This window comes from Dendrobates tinctorius, unplaced genomic scaffold (genome assembly GCF_039654945.1).
Source record: "Dendrobates tinctorius isolate UK_male_01 unplaced genomic scaffold, ASM3965494v1 ptg000116l, whole genome shotgun sequence".
Taxonomy (NCBI): Eukaryota; Metazoa; Chordata; class Amphibia; order Anura; family Dendrobatidae; genus Dendrobates; species Dendrobates tinctorius.
In genome coordinates, this window is record NW_027361784.1 from 3,210,875 (window position 1) to 3,233,298 (window position 22,424).

The window sequence follows — 22,424 nt, forward strand, 5'->3', positions numbered from 1 at the left end:
GTTTTGCATTTTTTATCCTTGAAAAGTATTCTCTTCTCATAAAGAGCCTTGATGATGCAGAATATAGCGTGGTATCGCCCCTTCCCGGCAGTCACTGATTTATTGCAGGCAATCCATTGGAAATGAACAAAAGAACAATTTTAGGATCTTTTCTCCTGTCTCTACAATAGAGCCATCATTATACTGGGTTATTTCAAAGATTTCTACAGCTAAAATCTTTACATTATACTGAAATGAAGCCAGTGTAGGATTCAGAAACACAGGAAATTACTTTTACAATGCGAAAAAAATGAATGGCTTCTGATTTTTTTATTTTTTTTTAGGATTTTCTTTACAAGCCATTGTAAACTCAGAAAAGTTGTCGGCTGAAAGCTGTGACTGCCGGTGTCTAGAGAAACGAATAAAAGAAAAGATAGGGAAGTAAATAAAAAATAGGTGATAATCTGATTCTGGCGAGTTTTCTATTCAGCTGTGTTCTGTCTATTTTTGGTTAAGTGGGATAACATCAGCACAGGAATTAATGGGTTAATTCTCCGCTGCCGGTATTAATGATGGAAAAAGAGGACCGTATACAGGAATGCGGTTTATTAACCAACGCATTTCAGAGTTCCAAACTTTTTCAACAGGACAAACTACAGTCTAAGTGGTAAGTGGGATAACATCAGAACTGGAATGAATGGGTTATTTCAGTGCTGTCAGTATTAATGATGGGTAAAGAGGACCATATCCAGGAAAGCGCTTTATTAGTCAAGTTCCAAAACTTCTTCATTAGGACAAACCACAGTCCAAGTGGTAATTGGGATGACAGTCATAATGGCCATTTATCATGATCTCCACCCTGTTCCTGTCTGATATGTTACTTTGTGTAGGGGTTGTGCTGGGTTTGTGCTGCATCATCTGTGTTCACTTTCCTTGATTAGTCTTTTATTTAAGCACGCTAGCTCCTTCATTCTGTGTCAATCATACACTTGCTGTTGCCTGCACCTGACCCAGCCTGACTTTATTCATTTCCTGGACTTAGACTATTTGCTTGTGACCTGACTTCTCTTTTGCCTGTTCCCTGTAAACTATATTGCCTTACTGGTTTTCCTGAGTCCGGCTTGTGAATTGGATTTTGTCTCTGACTACCCCTTGCTGTACTGTGCCAATTCCTGGACCTGACCTCGGATCGTTTGACCTCCCTTTACTTATCCAGTAAGTAGTATTAGGGCTCATACTCACTTGCAAGAGACTCGCACGATTCTCGTGCGAGTCTCTCGCATGAAAACCTGGCACTGCTACCGACACTCGGACCGGTGCATGTGGCTACATTTATTTTTCTGCAGCTGCACACTCCAGTCCAAGTGCCGGCGGCAGTGCCGGGTTTTCATGCGAGAGACTCGCACGAGAATCGTGCGAGTCTCTCGCAAGTGAGTATGAGCCCTTACATTACTATCTGTTATAGTAATCTTTCTCTCTATTTTTGGGACTTAGTATTACTATAGTGGCTCGCCGACGCACCATTAGGCTATGTGCCCACGTTGCGTGTTAAAACGCACACTGAAAACCGGACTCCTTCCCAGAAATCGCGCGTTTTTTTCCGCGCGATTTTGTTCGCGATTTTGCCGCGATTTTCTCAAGCACTTTCCAAGCGATTTGAAGCATCGCTTGGAAAGTGATTGACAGGTTGGTCACACTCGTCAAACATAGTGTTTGACAAGTGTGAGCAGCTTTTTACTATTGAGGCCGCCTATGCGGCATCAATAGTAAAAGATAAAATGTTAAAAATTATAAAAAAATAAAAAATTGGGGTATATTTACCTTCCGACATCCCGCGCTGCCATCCCGGGCCTCAGCGTTCCCAGCGATGCCTTGCGAGACCTGTGATGACGTTGGTCTCGTGTTACTATAGCGATCTCGCGTGACCGCTAGAGTCACGCGAGACTACGTCATCACAGGACCTTGCCGCAAGGCATTACTGGGAACGCTTAGGCTGGGATGGCAGCGCGGGACGTCGGAAGGTAAATATACCCCGATTTTTTATTTTTTATTCTTTTTTTTACAGGAGTATGGTACCCAGGGCCTGGAGGACAGTCTCCTCTCCTCCACACCGTGGGTACTAACCGCACATGAGACGCTTAACTTCCCACATGATGGGCATAGCCACATGCGGGAAGTAAGCGATTCTCATGCATTCCTATGGGTGCGGAATCACGGCAATTCTTTGCGATTCCGCACAAAAGAATGGCCATGCTGCGATTTTTTCCGCGATGCGATTCCGCCGCGGAAAAAAGCGCAGCATTACCACAGCATGTGCGGAATGCCATAGGAATGCATGGGGGGCATTCTGTACACGATTTTTAAATGTTTTTGCGCCGAAAATCGCGGCAAAAACGCTTAAAAATCGCATCGTGGGCACACAGCCTTATTGCAACTCCTGCAGTCCAGATGTAAAAATCAAGGCTCCTAAACCCAGTACAAACTCTGATCTCTTTATATGTGTGCACTCCCACTACCGTATTTTCAGTCCATGAAAAATCTGACCTCACACTGACGGCACTAATCAAATTACATTTTTACCACAAGGACTAAATGTCCATGAGGAATAAAAACACAGCATGTACTAGTCTATTCCATGTTTTATTATGAGAATTGCAATTTCAAGTCTACAACTGTGCAAAAAAATTAAACCATCTTTGTACAGATACATTGTAATCACTTACGTAGAAACTGTATTTGGTCTTATAAATTTTATTCGCTGCTGATATATAAAAACGGATGCCGTAAGGATTTTAAAAAAAAAAAATTTTTTTTATATGCTTGTGTGAATTTAGCCTATGGGGCAGAAGGACTTTTCACTCAGAATTAGTGTTGAGCATTCCGATACCGCAAGTATCGGGTATCGGCCGATATTAGCGGTATCGGAATTCCGATACTTAGTTCCGATACTTTTGTCATATCGGATTCCGGAATCGGAATCGGAATAGGAAGTTCCCATCATGCTATGAGCCTGCTTGCTTTGATTAAGCCAATGGGAATCCTCCGAAGTGTGGGCACATCCTGTTAGGCATGTAGGCATGTTAACTATTGGCATGGCTGTGATTGGCTGCCGAAATGATGTCATGATGCACTATAAAAGCCACCGCAGCCGCCATTTCTGGTCACTCTGCTGTGAATTCAGTTAGGGACAGGCTGCTGTAGAAGACTGTGAGGGACAGTTAGAAATAGCGATTCCACCAAACATCTAGTGCTTTACCCAGGCTACATAAACCACCACTGTAGCCTTCTTTGCCCTAGCAGCAGTGTTCACAGCTGTCTGCAAGGGCTGTGTGAGTGCAGCTCACGCTGTGGAGTGGGTCCTGCAGCCACGTCAGGCTGTAGGCCACCCAGTGTGATCACTGCTGCCTCATACATCTTTTATTTTTTGAGCTGCATTTTTTACATAATTTCAATCTAGTGTGCTTCCATCCGTATCCATATACATTGGTTGCAAACACTAGTAGTAGACAGCGGAGCCTTTCTGCAGCCTTTCAGTGCTAGTGTCCACTTTGCTGCACTGTTCACGGCTGTCTGAGAGGTCTCTGACTGTGTGTGAGTGCAGCTCACGCTGAGTAGTGTGTCCTGCAGCTACGTCTGACTGTAGGACGCTCAGCGTGCGTCAGTGCCTCACACATATTTTTATTTGAGTGCAGCTCATTTTTTCTTCTATTAGTGTGCATCCATCCGTCTCCATCTACGGTGGTTGCAAACACTATAAAGGAGTACACAGCGGAGCCTTTCTGCAGCCTGTCAGTGCCAGTGCCCACTTAGCTGCACTGTTGACGGCTGTCTGAGAGGCCTCTGACTGTGTGTGAGTGCAGCTCACGCTGAGTAGAGTGTCCTGCAGCTACGTCTGGTTGTAGGACGCTCAACGTGCGTCACTGCCTCACACATATTTGTCTTTGAGTGCAGCTCATTTTTTCTTCTCCTATTAGTGTGCATCCATCCGTATCCATCAACATTGGTTGGTTGCAAACACTATATAGGAGTAGATAGAGGAGCCTTTTTTTCTGGCTTGTGCCCTGCCGGCGCAGCCAGATTAGTATTACCCAATTTTTTTGGAGCCTCATCTTTTGCATTGTAGGTTACCTGCCTGCATTGTAATAGCTCCAAAAAGTTGGTGATACTATCAGTTTCAATTCTTTGTTCACATACTTTGAGTTTGTTTCCAACAAAGAAACCACAAAAAAAGTTCACCAAACACTACATTTTGAACTTGTGTAGGCCACATCAGCTCCTATTAAAGTCTAGTCCACACACACACACACACTTCATAAAATTAGTGTTTCTTGTACCTGTAACCAGCTGTTCAGGAATAAGCACACTAAGGCCCCCCTTTGTACTTTTTTGCCTATCTTAAGCAGTCTTGCAAGATGAAGAAGGCAGGGAGTAAGGCGCGTGGGCGTGGGCGTGGAGTTTCAGCAGGGAGAGGACGTGGGGATTCTGCAGGGAGAGGACGTGGGGATTCTACAGGTAGAGGACGTGGGGATTCTGGGCCTGCTGCGGGCACCAGTGGATCAGCATCCCCCAGTTTTAGCAGGCAACAGTCCTTTATGCGCAGCTTTGTAGGACCTCAACGTACCCCACTGCTGCGGGAGGAACAAATTGAAGCCGTTGTCGGATGGATGGCAGCTAACGCATCGACTTCAATTACTTCCGCATCCTCTCAGGGTCAGAGCACCGAAGAGCAACCATCTGTCTCTTCACCACCTGCCAAAGTGCCCAGGCAGTCAGAGAGACATGGACAGGAGCCATCACAGTCTCTACTTCTGTTCTCGGAATCTGTTGGCTTGGAAAGAGGGGGCCAGCCAAGCAGCATTCCTGAATGTGAAGAAGAGGGAGTATGCAGTGATGCGCAACTTCTTTGTCCCTCTGAATCTGAAGAGGCGAGTGGGCCAGTGCCTATGGTCAGCACACCTCTGTACGCATCAGATGATGACGAGACTCAGTTGCCACTTTCTGGTGCGTACGGTGCTGGCGAGACAACCCCGGAGAAGCAGCTGTTTGAAGAGGGGAGGGAAGATGATGAGGTCCTTGACCCATCATGGCGTGAGCAACAGGAAGGTGGTGGGAGCAGCTCGGAGGAAGAGATTCCCCTACCGGCCAAAACAGGAGGCAGAGGGAGGGGGAAGACTTGGTTGCCTGTACCCTCCACTTCGGCACCCGTTAGGAGCATTCCTCCTTCCAAAGGCAAACCGGGCGCTCACAAGAGTTGCAGTGCGTGGTCCTTTTTTGACACAGTTGCAGATGACATTTGCTTTGTCAAATGCAAGCTGTGTCATCAGAGAGTCAAAAGAGGGAGAAATGTCAGCAACCTCAATACCACAAATATGTGGAAACATGTGCGCACCAAGCACGAGTTGGAGTTGCAGAGACACCCTGAAGACGTAGGCCAACGTACAGCACCACCTACCACCTCTTCAGTTCGTGTTGGGCCCTCTTCCTCCAGCTCACACACTGCTGGTTCGGCTTCCTCACAGGATCGCCAAGGAAGAACCTCTGCCACTGTTGTCCGGAGACCCTGTCAGATTACACCCATAGCAGCACGTTCCCATCCATCACAGCCATCGGTAGCACAGGCATGGGATAAAAGGCGCCCTTACTCGGCAAACCATCCCCGAGCACAGTCTCTGAATGCTGGCATTGCCAAACTTCTGGCAGTTGAAATGCTGTCATTCAGGCTGGTGGACACTGACACCTTCCGGGACCTAATGGCATTGGCAGTCCCCCAATACAACGTGCCCAGCCGCTTTTATTTCAGCAGGCGAGCCGTCCCTGCCCTGCAGAAACATGTTGAGGGCAAAATAAAACATGCGCTACTAAACGCCGTTAGTAGCAAGGTCCACCTGACCACCGATGCGTGGACCAGTAACCATGGACAGGGACGATACCTTTCCCTCACTGCCCACTGGGTCAATGTTGTGGAGCCGGGTACGGATCTGGAGAGTGGCGCTGTACGTGTTCTTCCAACGCCACGGATTGCAGGACTCCAGTCTGTACACATAGACTCCTCCTCCTACTCAAGTTCCTCAGAAACAGCAGAGCAGGAGCCTGTTACGACCGATATGAGCACAGCCGTGGCCAAACGTCAACAGGCTGTACTCAAATTAATTTCTTTGGGGAATCGAAGCCACACAGCGCAGGAGCTCTGGAATGCTATCAAGCTGGAGAGCGATATGTGGTTTGGGCCAGCGAATCTCCAGCCGGGCTTGGTAGTGTGTGACAATGGCCGAAATCTGGTGGCAGCTCTTGGCCTAGGCAACCTCACACACATCCCATGTCTGGCACATGTTCTTAACTTGGTCGTGCAGAGCTTTCTGAGGGACTATCCGGATCTTGCTGCACTGTTGCACAAGGTCCGCATAGAGTGCGCTCACTTGCGACGTTCCAGCACGGCAAGATCGCGCCTCGCTGCTCTGCAGCGACGATTTGGCCTTCCGGAACATCGCATCATATGTGACCTACCCACCCGGTGGAATTCAACGTTACATATGTTGGAGCGGTTGTGTGAGCAGCAGGCAGCAGTCATGGAGTACCAGCTGCATCAGGCGCAAACAAGTCGCACTGTGCGCCGTTCACACTTCAGCACCATTGAGTGGGCCTCTATGAAGGACATCTGCCTCGTTTTGCGTGCCTTCGATGAATCCACGCGGATGGCGAGTGCAGATGATGCACTAGTCAGCATGACTGTCCCCCTTATCTGCCTGCTTCAACAAACACTGCAAGCACTAAGGGATGAGGTTTCAGAAGAGGTGGAGGATGAGGAGTCCCAAATGCCATCTGCTTCTGGACAGTCTGCGCTACGTGTTTCCTCACAAAGGCCTAGGCAGGGGACACTTTGTGAGGAGGATGAGGAGGAGTCGATGGAGGAGGAAGACATCTCTCCAGAGGAGGGAGGTACACAAACCTCTACTCAGTATGTACAGCGAGGGTGGGGTGATGCAGAGCAGGCCGAGGTCACGCCTCAAACAGGGGACAGCGGTTCTTTGGCAGTTGGGAGTCTGCAGCACATGGTTGATTTCATGCTGCAGTGCCTGAGAAACGACCGCCGCATCGCCCACATTCTCGTCTCGGCTGATTATTGGGTGTACACCCTCCTAGATCCTCGCTACCGGGACAGCGTACAAAGGCTCATACCAACGTTGAACCGGGAGCGTAAAATGCGGGAGTACGAAGAGTCACTGGTGCAGTCCATAATGTTTTCCATTCCACCCGACAGCATTGTTGCTAGTGCTTTACAAAGCAGCTCTGTGCGTCGAGGCAGTGGAGGAAACTCTGCACAAAGAGGGAGCAGAGGCAGCGCCGCAGCACAAGGCAAGACCACTATGGCCCAAATGTGGCAAAGTTTTGTGTGTCCACCACAATTGTCTACACCATCAGCGACGCCTCGAGTCAGCAGGAGGCAACGCTTCCGTCAGATGGTGTCAGACTACATGTCTTGCCCTGTCGCTGTACTCCCAGATGGCTCTTCCCCCTTCAAGTTTTGGGTCTCTAAGCTGGATACATGGCCAGAGCTTAGCCAGTATGCATTGGAGGTGCTGGCTTGCCCTGCTGCCAGTGTATTATCGGAACGTGTCTTTAGTGCTGCAGGTGGTGTACTAACAGACCGTCGCACGCGACTATCTTCCGATAATGTTGACCGGCTGACTTTTCTGAAAATGAACAAGGCCTGGATCTCCAAAGACTTTGCCATTCCTCTTACAGACTAAATTAGTGGTTGGCAACTGTATCCAGGTCTGCTGGTGTGTTCATTTTTCTACCACCTGAACTATAATCCCTTTGCTTCAACACAGCCAGTTGTCGCTCAGATGTGTCGTCTGCACAGAGAAACACACTAGCTCCTGTGTTAGTGGGGTTCAGTAATGCCAGCTGATCCCCTGCTGTGTGGACGGCAAAGTCATCAGCTCCATCAACATTCAAACCACTACTGATTTTTAACCGTGCCCAACTTAGGTCTCTGGCTCCACTGTCTCTACTATTTCCCCTGACCTCCAACCCCGCCATCTACATCTCTGAAGTGGCGTCAGCACAATCTACACTTGTTCCTGTGTTCCTGTGGCTCAGTCCCATCAGTTTATCCCCTGATGTGTGTCCGGCAAGGTCTCCTGCTCTGTCCACATTCCCATAACCAGTAGTGGGAATGAGGACAGAGCTGGCGAACTTGCCGGACAAACATCAGGGGATCAACTGATGGGACTGAGCACCAGTAACACAGGAACAAGTGTAGATTGTGCTGACGCCACTTCAGAGATGTAGCTGGCGGGGTTGGAGGCCAGGGTAAATAGTAGAGACAGTGGAGCCAGAGGCCTAAGTGGAGCATGGTTAGAATCAGTAGTAGTCCACAACCTCCATAAAAACCGCTGCCCATTGGCCTCTGCATGCGGCATGCGTAATCCTGGGCTCCAACAGCGTCAGTTGGTGTTCAGAAGTGTCGTCTCCACAGAGCCAAACACATTCGTTCGAGTGTTAGTGGGGTTCAGCACTGCCAGCTGTTCCCCTGCTGTGGAGATGGCAAGTCTCCTGCTGCCTTCACCTGCCAAAATCCAGTAGGCCCCAGCCTGCTCCTCGCCTAATCCTGGGCTCCAACAGCGTCAGTTGGTGTTCAGAAGTGTCGTCTCCACAGAGCCAAACACATTCGTTCGAGTGTTAGTGTGGTTCAGCACTGCCAGCTGTTCCCCTGCTGTGGAGATGGCAAGTCTCCTGCTGCCTTCACCTGCCAAAATCCAGTAGGCCCCAGCCTGCTCCTCGCCTAATCCTGGGCTCCAACAGCGTCAGTTGGTGTTCATAAGTGTCGTCTCCACAGAGCCAAACACATTCGTTCGAGTGTTAGTGGGGTTCAGCACTGCCAGCTGTTCCCCTGCTGTGGAGATGGCAAGTCTCCTGCTGCCTTCACCTGCCAAAATCCAGTAGGCCCCAGCCTGCTCCTCGCCTAATCCTGGGCTCCAACAGCGTCAGTTGGTGTTCAGAAGTGTCGTCTCCACAGAGCCAAACACATTCGTTCGAGTGTTAGTGGGGTTCAGCACTGCCAGCTGTTCCCCTGCTGTGGAGATGGCAAGTCTCCTGCTGCCTTCACCTGCCAAAATCCAGTAGGCCCCAGCCTGCTCCTCGCCTAATCCTGGGCTCCAACAGCGTCAGTTGGTGTTCAGAAGTGTCGTCTCCACAGAGCCAAACACATTCGTTAGAGTGTTAGTGGGGTTCAGCACTGCCAGCTGTTCCCCTGCTGTGGAGATGGCAAGTCTCCTGCTGCCTTCACCTGCCAAAATCCAGTAGGCCCCAGCCTGCTCCTCGCCTAATCCTGGGCTCCAACAGCGTCAGTTGGTGTTCAGAAGTGTCGTCTCCACAGAGCCAAACACATTCGTTAGAGTGTTAGTGGGGTTCAGCACTGCCAGCTGTTCCCCTGCTGTGGAGATGGCAAGTCTCCTGCTGCCTTCACCTGCCAAAATCCAGTAGGCCACAGCCTGCTCCTCGCCTAATCCTGGGCTCCAACAGCGTCAGTTGGTGTTCAGAAGTGTCGTCTCCACAGAGCCAAACACATTCGTTAGAGTGTTAGTGGGGTTCAGCACTGCCAGCTGTTCCCCTGCTGTGGAGATGGCAAGTCTCCTGCTGCCTTCACCTGCCAAAATCCAGTAGGCCCCAGCCTGCTCCTCGCCTAATCCTGGGCTCCAACAGCGTCAGTTGGTGTTCAGAAGTGTCGTCTCCACAGAGCCAAACACCTTCGTTAGAGTGTTAGTGGGGTTCAGCACTGCCAGCTGTTCCCCTGCTGTGGAGATGGCAAGTCTCCTGCTGCCTTCACCTGCCAAAATCCAGTAGGCCACAGCCTGCTCCTCGCCTAATCCTGGGCTCCAACAGCGTCAGTTGGTGTTCAGAAGTGTCGTCTCCACAGAGCCAAACACATTCGTTCAAGTGTTAGTGGGGTTCATCATTGCCAGCTGATCCCCTGCTGTGGAGATGGCAGTCTCTCCTGCTGTCTCCGCATTACAAAGACAGTAGGCCTCTGCCTACACCCTCCTATTTCCTGGGCTTCAACACAGCCAGTTGTAGTTCGGAAGTGCCGTCCACACGGAAAGAGATACTTGCTCCCGTGTCTCAGTGGGGTTCAGTAATGTCAGCTGATCCCCTGCTGTGTGGATGGCAGTCTCTTCTGCTGTCACCTCATTCAAAATACAGTAGGCCTCTGCCTATACCCTCCTATTTCCTGGGCTTCAACACAGCCAGTTGTAGTTCGGAAGTGCCGTCCACACGGAAAGAGATACTTGCTCCCGTTTCTCAGTGGGGTTCAGTAACGTCAGCTGATCCCCTGCTGTGTGGATGGCAGTCTCTCCTGCTGTAAACTCATTCAAAATACAGTAGGCCTCTGCCTACACCCTCCTATTTCCTGGGCTTCAACACAGCCAGTTGTAGTTCGGAAGTGCCGTCCACACGGAAAGAGATACTTGCTCCCGTGTCTCAGTGGGGTTCAGTAACGTCAGCTGATCCCCTGCTGTGTGGATGGCAGTCTCTCCTGCTGTAAACTCATTCAAAATACAGTAGGCCTCTGCCTACACCCTCCTATTTCCTGGGCTTCAACACAGCCAGTTGTAGTTCGGAAGTGCCGTCCACACGGAAAGAGATACTTGCTCCTGTGTCTCAGTGGGGTTCAGTAACGTCAGCTGATCCCCTGCTGTGTGGATGGCAGTCTCTCCTGCTGTAAACTCATTCAAAATACAGTAGGCCTCTGCCTACACCCTCCTATTTCCTGGGCTTCAACACAGCCAGTTGTAGTTCGGAAGTGCCGTCCACATGGAAAGAGATACTTGCTCCCGTGTCTCAGTGGGGTTCAGTAACGTCAGCTGATCCCCTGCTGTGTGGATGGCAGTCTCTCCTGCTGTAAACTCATTCAAAATACAGTAGGCCTCTGCCTACACCCTCCTATTTCCTGGGCTTCAACACAGCCAGTTGTAGTTCGGAAGTGCCGTCCACACGGAAAGAGATACTTGCTCCCGTGTCTCAGTGGGGTTCAGTAACGTCAGCTGATCCCCTGCTGTGTGGATGGCAGTCTCTCCTGCTGTAAACTCATTCAAAATACAGTAGGCCTCTGCCTACACCCTCCTATTTCCTGGGCTTCAACACAGCCAGTTGTAGTTCGGAAGTGCCGTCCACACGGAAAGAGATACTTGCTCCCGTGTCTCAGTGGGGTTCAGTAACGTCAGCTGATCCCCTGCTGTGTGGATGGCAGTCTCTCCTGCTGTAAACTCATTCAAAATACAGTAGGCCTCTGCCTACACCCTCCTATTTCCTGGGCTTCAACACAGCCAGTTGTAGTTCGGAAGTGCCGTCCACACGGAAAGAGATACTTGCTCCCGTGTCTCAGTGGGGTTCAGTAACGTCAGCTGATCCCCTGCTGTGTGGATGGCAGTCTCTCCTGCTGTCACCTCATTCAAAATACAGTAGGCCTCTGCCTACACCCTCCTATTTCCTGGGCTTCAACACAGCCAGTTGTAGTTCGGAAGTGCCGTCCACACGGAAAGAGATACTTGCTCCCGTGTCTCAGTGGGGTTCAGTAATGTCAGCTGATCCCCTGCTGTGTGGATGGCAGTCTCTCCTGCTGTCACCTCATTCAAAATACAGTAGGCCTCTGCCTACACCCTCCTATTTCCTGGGCTTCAACACAGCCAGTTGTAGTTCGGAAGTGCCGTCCACACGGAAAGAGATACTTGCTCCCGTGTCTCAGTGGGGTTCAGTAATGTCAGCTGATCCCCTGCTGTGTGGATGGCAGTCTCTCCTGCTGTCACCTCATTCAAAATACAGTAGGCCTCTGCCTACACCGTCCTATTTCCTGGGCTTCAACACAGCCAGTTGTAGTTCGGAAGTGCCGTCCACACGGAAAGAGATACTTGCTCCCGTGTCTCAGTGGGGTTCAGTAACGTCAGCTGATCCCCTGCTGTGTGGATGGCAGTCTCTCCTGCTGTAACCTCATTCAAAATACAGTAGGCCTCTGCCTACACCCTCCTATTTCCTGGGCTTCAACACAGCCAGTTGTAGTTCGGAAGTGCCGTCCACACGGAAAGAGATACTTGCTCCCGTGTCTCAGTGGGGTTCAGTAATGTCAGCTGATCCCCTGCTGTGTGGATGGCAGTCTCTTCTGCTGTCACCTCATTCAAAATACAGTAGGCCTCTGCCTACACCCTCCTATTTCCTGGGCTTCAACACAGCCAGTTGTAGTTCGGAAGTGCCGTCCACACGGAAAGAGATACTTGCTCCCGTGTCTCAGTGGGGTTCAGTAATGTCAGCTGATCCCCTGCTGTGTGGATGGCAGTCTCTCCTGCTGTCACCTCATTCAAAATACAGTAGGCCTCTGCCTACACCCTCCTATTTCCTGGGCTTCAACACAGCCAGTTGTAGTTCGGAAGTGCCGTCCACACGGAAAGAGATACTTGCTCCCGTGTCTCAGTGGGGTTCAGTAACGTCAGCTGATCCCCTGCTGTGTGGATGGCAGTCTCTCCTGCTGTAACCTCATTCGAAATACAGTAGGCCTCTGCCTACACCCTCCTATTTCCTGGGCTTCAACACAGCCAGTTGTAGTTCGGAAGTGCCGTCCACACGGAAAGAGATACTTGCTCCCGTGTCTCAGTGGGGTTCAGTAATGTCAGCTGATCCCCTGCTGTGTGGATGGCAGTCTCTCCTGCTGTCACCTCATTCAAAATACAGTAGGCCTCTGCCTACACCCTCCTATTTCCTGGGCTTCAACACAGCCAGTTGTAGTTCGGAAGTGCCGTCCACACGGAAAGAGATACTTGCTCCCGTGTCTCAGTGGGGTTCAGTAATGTCAGCTGATCCCCTGCTGTGTGGATGGCAAAGTCTCCTGCTGCCTACACAGTCGTACCACTACTGATTTTTAACCATGCTCCAATTAGGCCTGTGGCTCCACTGTCTCTCGTATTTCCCCTGTCCTCCAACCCTGCCAGTTACAGCTCCGAAGTGGCGTCTGCACAATCCACACTTGTTCCTGTGTTACAGGTGTTCAGTCCGGTCAGTTAATCCCCTGATGTGTGTCCGGCAATGTCGCCTGCTCTGTCCACATTCCCATTATGGGAATGTGGACAGAGCAGGCGACATTGCCGGACACACATCAGGGGATTAACTGACCGGACTGAACACCTGTAACACAGGAACAAGTGTGGATTGTGCAGACGCCACTTCGGAGCTGTAACTGGCGGGGTTGGAGGACAGGGGAAATACGAAAATCAGTGAAGCCACAGGCCTAAGTGGAGCTTGGTTCAAATTAGTAGTCTACAACCGATCTTAAAATTTCTTCAATGCAGCCTCAGCCTGCTCCGTGCTTGTCCCTGGGCTTCAACACAGCCAGTTGTTGCTCGGAAGTGCCGTCTTCACAGAGTAAAACACTAGCTCCTGTGTTTGTGGGGTTCAGTAACGTCAGCTGTTCCCCTGCTGTTTTGATGGCAATCTGTCCTGCTGCCTCCCAATTGACAGCACATCAGGCCTCAGCCTGCTAAGTGCTTGTCCTGGGCTCCAACATCGCCAGTTGCTGCTCATAACTGACTTTGGCACGGGTACTCCCTCCTGCCCAGCTTGGTTCCAGCCCTGCCTGCTGTTTCCGTGAAGTGTCAATGTCAGTTTGCCACCCCAAGTTGCCATGTCGTGTTGCGGTTGGGTTAGCCGAGGCTAGGGTGCCAGCAGTTTAGGTGCTTCCTATGTGGACTGCGGGTTCTGGTAAGAAAGGCTTGTTCCATAGTGCCAGTAGGACAAGCACCCCCTGTAGGACTGTGTGATTCGGTAACTGCGGCCAGCTTGCGGCATGCCAACTTTGCTTTTCAGGGGTAACTTCTGATACCCCTCCGGGTTCCAGCACCGTCAGCTGGTTCTCATCAGAGCCTTTGGCCTAGGTGCCTCCATCTCGGTATCCGAGTTCCGGCAACGTCTGCTGGTCCTTGGTAGTGCTTTGTAGCACAGGTACCTCCTGCTTAGTAACCGGGTTCCAGCACCGTCAGCTGGTCCTCGGTTGTGCCATTGGCTCTTATTCCTTCTGCTGCCCCTCCGGGTGCCAGCACTGTCAGCTGGTCCTCGCTATTTCCATTTGCTCTTGCAGCTTATGCTACCCCTCCGGGTTCCAGCACCGTCAGCTGGTTCTCGTCAGAGCCTTTGGCCTAGGTGCCTCCATCTCGGTATCCGAGTTCCGGCAACGTCTGCTGGTCCTTGGTAGTGCTTTGTAGCACAGGTACCTCCTGCTTAGTAACCGGGTTCCAGCACCGTCAGCTGGTCCTCGGTTGTGCCAATGGCTCTTATTCCTTCTGCTGCCCCTCCGGGTGCCAGCACTGTCAGCTGGTCCTCGCTATTTCCATTTGCTCTCGCAGCTTATGCTACCCCTCCGGGTTCCAGCACCGTCAGCTGGTTCTCGTCAGAGCCTTTGGCCTAGGTGCCTCCATCTCGGTATCCGAGTTCCGGCAACGTCTGCTGGTCCTTGGTAGTCCTTTGTAGCACAGGTACCTCCTGCTTAGTAACCGGGTTCCAGCACCGTCAGCTGGTCCTCGGTAGTGCCATTGGCTCTTGTTCCTTCTGCTGCCCCTCCGGGTGCCAGTACCGTCAGCTGGTTCAAGAGGACAAAGAACAGGAAGACAACCACCAAGATGCAGAACAACAAGAGAGAGAAGACAAAGAAGCATAAAAAAAACAAAGCAGAAGAACATTAAGCATAAGACTAATACTCTGAGCAAATGATATTATCTTATTTATAAGCAGAAGAAGACTAAGCAGTGTATGGGGGTGAGTCCGTTCCTCCTCGTGGTGCCCCTGGAAAAGGCCTGCTGCTGCAGGCCAAACTGAACGCGGACAAATCCTGTTGTAAATCTTTTGTGACAGGCAGAACGGAAGGTGTAAACTTCTAACTTTTCTAGATAACAACTACAGGAATGCCTGACACAAACAAGAATATGATGAAGAAGAATAGGAAGAAGATGAAGAAGCTGAATATGTAGAATAATAATTGTTGAATAAGAAGAATATGAAGAATGTAAGAAAAGGAAGAAGAAGAAGAAGAAGAAGAAGAAGAATGTAAAAAAAGGAAGTAGAAGAATTTAAAAAAGGAAGAAGAAGAATGTAAAAAAAGGAATAAGAAGAAGAATGTAAAAAAAGGAAGAAGAAGAAGAATGTAAAAAAAGGAAGTAGAAGAATGTAAAAAAAGGAAGAAGAAGAAGAAGAATGTAAAAAAAGGAATAAGAAGAAGAAGAAGAAGAAGAAGGTAAAAAAAGGAAGAAGAATAAGAAAGAAGAAGAAAGAAGAAAGAAGAAGAAGACATACATGTCTGGCAAAATATAAATGAGGCTAACATAGTCAATATCTTTGTAACTCCTAACATCTTTAAAAAAAAAGTTTAATTCCTGCTATTCCATTTGATTGGGCTAAACCTCTATGGCTTTAATGTCTCCTCCACCTCCCACAATACATTCTACATTATTCTTAGTTGTTTTTCTTCATGTAGAATTAACCTACAAGGAAAGAAAGGGTTTTTTTTAATTCCGATATTTTGGCCCCATTGACTTGCATTGGTTCCCGGTATCGGAATCGGCGATACCGATACTTTTTTTTAAATCGGCCGATCCATTCCGATCCGATATTTTCAAGTATCGGCTGGTATCGCTCAACTCTACTCAGAATATTTTTACATGGATTTTAAATATGCACATCTAAGTCCACTTCACGTACCCTTTGAATAGGATACTTATTCATTGGGAAAATGCGACTATAAGGACTCATTCACAAGTTTAAACACGTATGTGGAAAAATGGTACCGTGTCATGAGTGCATGATCCGTGTGTCTGTTTTTAGCATCAGTGGTGTGGTCATCAGTGATTTTCACGGATGAGTAAAGAAATGACAAAGCTCCTCCTATGCTTTGCAATGTGAAATACTGACCGCACACAAATGTGTTTTTCACAGACCCATAGACTTATATTGACCCTTTTCATCCATGCTGTCAGAAAAAAAACGGACGTGAATAGCACCATAGATTATAATCATAGATTATAATGGGTACATGTTCCGCCCATGAAAAATACAGATATAACACAGATAACAAGGCGGACATCTAAATGAGTCCTAATGCACATGGTGTTTTTTTTCCATGTGGAAAATTCTTGAGTTATCTCTGCATAAGGCCACGTTCACACGTTCAGTATTTGGTCAGTATTTTACATCAGTATTTGTAAGCCAAAACCAGGAGTGGGACAATTACAGGAAAAGTATAATAGAAACACGTCACCACTTTTGCATTTTTCATCCCCCTCCTGGTTTTGGATTACAAATACTGATGTGAAATACTGACCAAATACTGAACGTAACCTCTTTAAAGTCTGTATTCTTATCCATATATAGTTCTCAGTATAACAGAGTACACCCCCTTAGAAAAGTAATGTTTTTCTAAATTAATTTTTCTAAATGCATGATGCCTACAGTGAAACATGGTGGTGGCAATGTCATGTGGGGCTGCATGAGTGCTGCTGGTGCCTGTGAATTCACAGATGTACTTCTCTATACTAAAAGATAAGATACCACCATCACTCCGTGCCCTTGGCAGATGTGCACATTTCTAGCATAACAATGATCCAAAACACACATCTGTTGCATTTCTGAAGGAGAACAGGATCAAATTGATTCCGTGGCCAAGTGTCTACTGATCTGAACCCCACTAAACACCTATGGGGAATTCGAAAGAGACTAGTTCTCATCACTCTCCATCTAGCATTTGGGCTCTAAAAGAGCTCGTTCTTGAAGGATTAAAAAAGATAGATGTTGCAATATGTTGCCAACTTGTTCATTCCATGCCCTGAAGACTTGGTGCCAGGGGCGTAACTACCGAGGTTGCAGGGGTCGCAGCTGCGACAGGGCCCGGAGTGTTTATGGGCCCGCCCAGTCCAGCAAAGAAGCAGCCGGTTTCATGTGGGACCTGGGCTTCGATCACGTCCTGCGCCCCCTCCTCCAGCATGGACTGTTATTCCTCCCCCTGAGCTCTGCACTCCACCCCCCATTGTCTCAGGTGATGGAGGATGAGACTTGCTGCCATCACTCTCAGTGACCAGTCACATGGAGCTCTGTGACTACAGAGTGCAGGGGGAAGCACGCATTCAGGAGCACACAATGGTTGCTCTGTGCGCACAGGACCTGTGATGAGGTCACAGGAGGGGAGGAGTCAGAAGTCACATGATGAGGGGTCTCAGTATATGCAGGACTCAGCTGTGTTGGTCGTCATGGATGAGGGTAAGTGTATGTGTGGGGTCAGGAGGGGTTTACAGGGTAGATGTAGCAGAGCTGTGTGTGTACAAGGTGTATGGAGTGGAGCCGTGTGTGTACGAAGTGTATGGAGCAGAGCCGTGTGTGTACGAGGTCGAGGTGTATGAAGCGAAGTCGTGTGTGTACAAGGTGTACGGAGTGGAGCCGTGTGTGTATGAGGTGTACATAGCGGAGATGTGCGTGTACGAGGTGTACGGAGCGGAGATGTGCATGTACGGGGTGTACGGGGCGGAGATGTGCGTGTACAACGTGTACAGAGCAGAGCCGCGCGTGTACGAGTTGAGCGGAGATGTGCATGTGCGAGGTGTACGGAGCTGAGCCGCACGTGTACGAGGTGTGCGGAGTGGAGATGTGCGTGTACGAGGTGTACGGAGCGGAGATGTGCGTGTACAAGGTGTACGGAGCGGAGATGTGCGTGTATGAGGTGTACGGAGCGGAGATGTGCGTGTATTTTGGCATTGGCGGGCCCCATTTGAAAGTTCGCATTGGGGCCCATAACTTTGTAGTTACGCCACTGCTTGGTGCTGTCCTTAAAAATCACGGAGGTCATATAAAATGCTAAATGTAGTAGTATTTCATGTGGGCTGTATTCATGTTTGCATCAACTAATTGAATATTTTGTAATGAAAGTTATATTATTAACCTTAATTCATGTTATGGGTTAAAAGAAATGATCTACGAAACTCAGTCTTGTCCAAATTTTGGAAATTGTACTTGTGTTCAGAGAGATATTGATTAAAATCTTACTTTTGAAAGGGGGTGTATATATTTATACTGAGCATTGTATATATGAAATATGTGAAGGCTTTTTGTTTGTCCTTTGCTTATTAAGAACCCTTACTTTGCTATCTGTGTCTTGTTCACAAAGGAGCCAGGAGTCAAGCTGATGTATGCCATCACTTAGTGTTCATACATTTACTGACAACTTGTAGAATGTGTGGGAACCTGTACTGGAAATTATGAAACAAATATCCTTTTCCTGTGGAACAATACTGATTCAAGGCTGGGTGACTTCCTGGAAGTCCAGCATAAAACAGGTGCAACCTGGAGGTGAGCCAGCATCATTCTCTAGCTGCCCTTTCTATATAGATAGAATTTGTATACTGTGGCATTAGTCAACCCAGTAATTCTAACTATTGTTAAAGAGGAACTTCCATGTCCAAGATCCTGTACCAATAAGAAGTAGGTGTAATAATAATAATATTAGCAAATATCTCCAATTAGAAATGTAGTATAGTTCTTCTGATTTGCTATGTCGATTACCCCATGTGCAGGGCATTTTAGTAGCTTAGGTATTCATGGTTACGACCACTCATATAGTGACAGTAAGTTAGCTGTTAGTGGTCGTATCCATGGATACCTAAGCTACTACAATGCCCTGCACATGGGGTAAGCAACATAGCAAATCGGAAAAACTACACTACATTTCTAAATGGAGATATTTGCTAATATTATTATTATTATTATTACTACACCTACTACTTATTGGGATGTGATCTTGAAGATGGGAGTACTCCTTTAAATTATGCACTGAGGATTGAAAAGCAAAGTTATTAGTGCATGAAATCAAAGTGAAAGAAATACACATTAAATCTTTGAATATTTCTTAGCACGTGCAGAGTGATATTAAATCTTGAGGAGACATGGGTGAGCGGGTGCTCTAGACCAATAGAACAGGGCTCATCCCTTTGAACGCTGCTCTCCTTTTACCGTGGGCATAATACTACTTAGGCCTCTTTCACATTTCAGTTTTTTGCATCAGTCAAAATCCGCCCATTTAAAACGGATCCGACAAATGAAGAATTTTAAAGGAATCGCAGCCTGGAAAAGGAGAGAGAGAGAGAGAGATCTTTGAGGATGGTGACGGACCGCAACTCTTGGCGGATCTGCAAAAAAACCGGATGCAACGGACGGCAATCCGTCACAATCCGCCAGTAATGGAAGTCAATGGGGAAAAAAACGGATCCTCAAAAGAAAATTGCGGATCCGTTTTTTCAAAACCTGGCGGATTGTGACTGATTGTAAAAAACTGAAGTGTGAAAGAGGCCTTAGACAACACAGGGCGATGGTAAAACATTGTGTCAATAATTTATTGAACCACGAACAGACAATAAAACATAGAACAGTTCAAGCAAAATACCCAAGATGGTGAAAAATTACAGAGTCTCACCCTTCTGCTGAATCACCCGGATTGAAGCAGCTGCGACTTCCAGGGCCAACTATCTCCATCTGTGGCACCCACAGAGTGGAGGTAACGACAAGCTTAGGAACCTGACATTCCATTGAGGTACGAGGCCAGGTGACCTGAGGGTCACAACCTGGCTTCTCCAAACATCTTCACGGAGCCCGGTGTCTGGTGAGTCTCTATCCTGGCTTTCCCAAACATACCCATAGGGCTCATGTGACCGGTGGAGCCTAATCCTGGCTTCCCCAAACGTATCCATGGGTTCAGTGATGGTCAATGGAGCAAAGCTGTATTCTTTCAGCCGTTGCCATGGTCCTCTAAGCTGGCGGCCCCTTTATATAGTTCACAACTGTTGTCCGTCAAGCCATCATCCGGAGATCAATAGGAAGATATAATGAGGTTAACTTGCATTGTTTTGATTATTTAAACAATTTGAATAATTTTTACTCTTCCATTTTGCAAGTCAACAAGCCACAGGGTCCCACACAATGGTGAATCAACATATTATCAAACATCTATTGTTCAATTACCCTGCGTTTCTGTCATCCAGGATAACAACTCAATATTACACACGTTACAACAGACATCAACTTAAAAGTCAATATTGCAGGCTCATAGTATGTTTTCTTGACTAACCAAAAAAAAACACAAATTCAAAAGTCATCCTATAGATAGCAGTCTATGCCTCCTGGCCTACTGAAAATAGACGTCTGGATAATGAATATTAAATGCTGTGCTCTCAGAGATCTTTCTCCTAAAATGCATATTTATACAGATTTTTGGATCCATATTCACTAAGCTGCCATTATATCGTTATTGGTGGTTGCAGAATTTTATTATTTAAAGTCTGGCTACGGAAAGGAAAAAAAGGAGATTCGGAGAAACCCTATTTAAATGACAGTGACATTAGCTACTTCACTGTAGTCCACCTTGGGTACACCCATTTACTATTATTGATGCCCACAGGCTATAGCGTTACACTATGACGCACTGGGGTGGGGGGCACCAGACTAGCTAAAATGGCACAATAAGGCCTCATTCAAACGTCTGTTTTTCACCTACGTGATCCATCTGTGATATTTGCACATGAATAAAATACGTAGGATTAAAATCTATGGCGCTATTGACGTGTTCGCGGTCTGTTGAGGACACGTATCCGCCAAAAAACAAATCATGGAAATGTCCATTTTTCTGAGTCATAAAAATCTATGGGTCCATGAATATCAGCCAACAGATGGCATCAGCGTGCTGCCCGTGATTAACATTGTAACGTATTGGAGAAGCTTTGTAATTATTTTTTTCATTTGAGACAATCACGGATGATAGTAAAAAATAACAATCGCCAAAAATTGGATGTAAGATATTGATGATGTTAGGACCGTCTTTTGCGTTCATTAAAAATCACTGACATCTGAATAAGACCTAAATGAGGGCATTCTGGTTACCTATTGCATCCACAGAATCTATGGATGACCCATGGAGGTACCCAACAGCACTTCCGTAATTTGAAGCTTGTGGACCCCAATCACAAATCTTCAACAGGACCCCCAGCTATCATGGGTCATCAATAAAACTGGTCTACTACTGTATGGTCCAAAAGGAGCTTAGGCTTTAGGCACCCAGTAGAACTACACCCCTGCCCACCAGTGATCATACATATGCCAGCAATTAAAATTAGGAAAACCTCTGGTGCTGCAGTGAGGATAATTCTATGGCTGATCAGCTAATATTCTGGTTTTCTATCTGACCTTATAATTTACTGTCTGTGGAGTTTACAATGTCTGGTGTCACCAAGCAATAAAGTAGGTCACATCAGGTCTTGTGATAAGAGCAGCTTTTACTGAGAACAGCAGACAGGAGACGATCAATAAATCCATAGATCTGATTGTCACTGTCCCATAAACTCAAGCCGCCAATTGTATAGTCTGGAGCTAATCACTAGTGAAAGTTTAGAAGAGAAAGGGGGCAGGAGCAGCCAATCAGAGGGCGTGCCTGTGAGATGGGGCTGGCGCATCCAATGAGAGGGCGTGCTCAGGAGAAGGGGGGCTGCTGCAGCCAATGAGACCGCGGGCTTCAAAGTGAACTTCAGGAACTTCACATCGTGGGAGAGCAGGCACGGAGGATCATCGCTCAGGGTGCGGGCGGGCGCTGGGTGTGTGGAATCCGGGTGATCGCCCGAGGGTGACACTAGGTGGATTGTATCAGCTCGGTGATCCTGGAAAAGCTGTCCTCTCTGCAGGTAAGATCCAGCACTGATCCACACTCTGGGGTCTCTCCGTGCAGCTCTGGGGGGTGGAGGGAGGAATGACAGGCAGGGAGAGGAGGAGGCTGGGGACAATGGCAGCCAGGAGGGCAAAAGAGCAGCCAGGGGGACAAAACAGAGGCAGGGAGCAGCAGTGAAAAGATCAGCAGGCAATAAAGGAAGAAGGAGAAAGTGTGTATATTGTGTCCTAGAGACAGGTGCACTGTTGTCATGGGGGACAATGGAGGCTGGGCTGTATGGAGGAGGCTGAGCTGTATGGGGGGCTGAGCTGTATGGGAGACTGAGCTGTATGGTAAGGCTATGCTTTATGTATGGGAGGCTGGGCTGTATGGGAGGCTATGCTGTATGGGAGGCTGAGCTGTATGTATGGGAGACTAAGCTTTATGGGAAGGCTATGCCGTATGTATGGGAGGCTGGGCTGTATGGGAAGGCTATGCTGTATGTATGGGAGGCTAAGCTTTATGGGAAGGCTATGCTGTATGTATGGGAGGCTGGGCTGTATGGGAAGGCTATGCTGTATGTATGGGAGGCTAAGCTTTATGGGAAGGCTATGCTGTATGTATGGGAGGCTGGGCTGTATGGGAAGGCTATGCTGTATGTATGGGAGGCTAAGCTTTATGGGAAGGCTATGCTGTATGTATGGGAGGCTGAGCTGTATGGGAGGCTATGCTGTAT

General features: G+C 48.2%; 1 protein-coding gene across 1 annotated transcript in view; it reads left to right on the forward strand.

Moving 5' to 3' along the window:
• The first annotated feature begins 21,570 nt into the window (after positions 1 to 21,570).
• The window catches only part of FZD6 (frizzled class receptor 6), a 91,685-nt gene continuing 90,831 nt past the window's right edge, over positions 21,571 to 22,424 (forward strand). The window contains exon 1 of the mRNA XM_073590107.1: positions 21,571 to 21,725. The gene's annotated coding sequence lies outside the window, so the exon portion shown is untranslated. The remainder of the gene's footprint in view (positions 21,726 to 22,424) is intronic.